Consider the following 1,848-nt stretch of genomic DNA (forward strand, 5'->3'; position numbering starts at 1 on the left):
ATCGTAGTTGTGGTGATGTTCAGTTCCTAAGTTTCGTGTTTCAGTTAGACCTAATTTAGCGAGCAGGATGAAAGACAGTATTACTTACCACTCTGATTTTCTTGTGTTGTCCATCGAGGTTCTGCATCTCGCGTTAACACACCTTAAACTTGTTTAATTGAATGTCTTACACCCAAACCGAGGCCGCATCGTGCTTTTAGTAAAGTTTAGCGTGTTACCAGTACGTAAGGCGTAGAAGCAAAGCTTTTCTGAGAGAAGAATTTTGAAAAACGATACAGGATAAGGGTAAAAGTATTTTTTTTAAATAAAGGCAATGTTTATAGGGAGAAAGCAGGCTGCCGTAGCTCTTTTCTGTAGCTAATCAAGAATGATACGCTTTTGCAATTGGTTTCGTCCCACCATTCTGTCGTGGCTCTTAGTCGAGCCACTGCCATTATCGGTGCTTCTTGCATTCGAAAGCCATGTAGTCAACGAATGTGAGCCCGCCATCAGGTGTTAGCGGTCGTTTCTTCCCGCACACACGTTAAACGATGTGAACATGGTGAATATGACATTCTCGACCCAGGTCATCAACGCAGCATCGTGTATTAAGCTTCCGGTATAGATGAAGTAATTGATGGATGTCAGTACGTAAACTAATTCACGGGTGGACACTGGACACGAAACTCGTCTTAAACTGAACCAATCTGCATTTGACGTCCTACTGTATCTAGACTGAGCGTAACGCGACCTCTCTGAATGACAAATATTGGAGATCAAAAACAAGGGAGAGCGTTGAGATTGTAAATGTTTCTGATACAAGGAAAAATAAACTTCGTGTTATTTTGAAGTTTCTATTTCTTTAGATTTAATTATCTTCAAAAATGAGTGATTAATTAATGCAATAATCGATTCCAGGCCCAATCATGATATTGTAACCAATTTATAGCGAAGGTGCGAATGAGGAAGGAACAGGAACTGGAGAGTATTCAGTTTGGCATACTGGTTTGATTTAAATTCTTTTGAAGTTTTCTGTTACTGCATAAACCATCTTCAAATGGCAACGCTCGCGTTTACAGCCTTGATAATTTAAAGGCTTGATTTCAGACTCTTCTTTGCCTTGACAGACCTTGTATTTGTATTGGCAGATACTTTGATGAGTGTATCCGTTGTTGTCACAGAGTTGCTCAAATTCATTGTTCGGCCACTTGGAGTGCTGAAGTTGCTGAAGTGGTAGCCAGACAGCCTTTGAGTCTGAAAAGCAAAAAAACATCGAACTACGTGCCCAGGTTTGCAAGGAAAATACCTTTTGTTCATCCAAAGTCGGTACATTACCTTACTGTAAACTGGTTTTTGCACAGCACTATCACAAAGTCATCTGTTTGTAACTTTTCTTTAGTTTCCAAATTTTTCCATTCTCATGTTTTCACGCCTCAAAAGAGTACCACCAACAATTTCAAGTTTTGTATTTACCTGATTTAGGCAGTCAATTAATTTCTTTGCAGGTGGTAGTTCGCCTGACTAGTATTCTTTCTGACGGAAGAGTTCACAAAGGATCTGAGTCTCAGATTGTAAAATCCTTTCGCCGTAGGCTTGGTGATTTTGACGTTTGATCACTCACCAGAGTATAATCGGACACCTGACAACAATTAATAACAATTCGCCGAAGATGAGGTGAACATCAATAAATAAAAACCGAGACCAAGTACAAGGTTTTATTCCCAGACATTCACCGAGCCTGAGGTAAATAATTATTAGCGGAGGCGCGGGCGCGGAGCACCATTGCTAAGAAAATATGTTAACCCATCGATGAGAGAGAATTTGGTTTTATAGCCATGACGTCATGAACGTCCGTACGTACGTACGTCC

The 1,848-nt window shown here is 40.3% G+C and overlaps 1 protein-coding gene across 3 annotated transcripts in view; it reads right to left on the reverse strand.

Moving 5' to 3' along the window:
- The window catches only part of LOC137997937 (uncharacterized), a 13,066-nt gene extending 11,836 nt beyond the window's left edge, over positions 1-1,230 (reverse strand). The window contains exons 1-2 of one of the 3 annotated variants that reach the window (XR_011122637.1): positions 1,109-1,230; positions 1-248 (exon numbers count right to left, since the gene is read on the reverse strand). The exon at positions 1-248 is cut by the window's left edge and continues 407 nt beyond it. The gene's annotated coding sequence lies outside the window, so the exon portion shown is untranslated. The other 2 variants (XR_011122636.1, XR_011122635.1) reach the window with 2 other exon arrangements.
- Positions 1,231-1,848: the final 618 nt, after the last annotated feature.

Source organism: Montipora foliosa, chromosome 3, assembly GCF_036669935.1.
Source record: "Montipora foliosa isolate CH-2021 chromosome 3, ASM3666993v2, whole genome shotgun sequence".
Lineage (NCBI taxonomy): Eukaryota > Metazoa > Cnidaria > Anthozoa > Scleractinia > Acroporidae > Montipora > Montipora foliosa.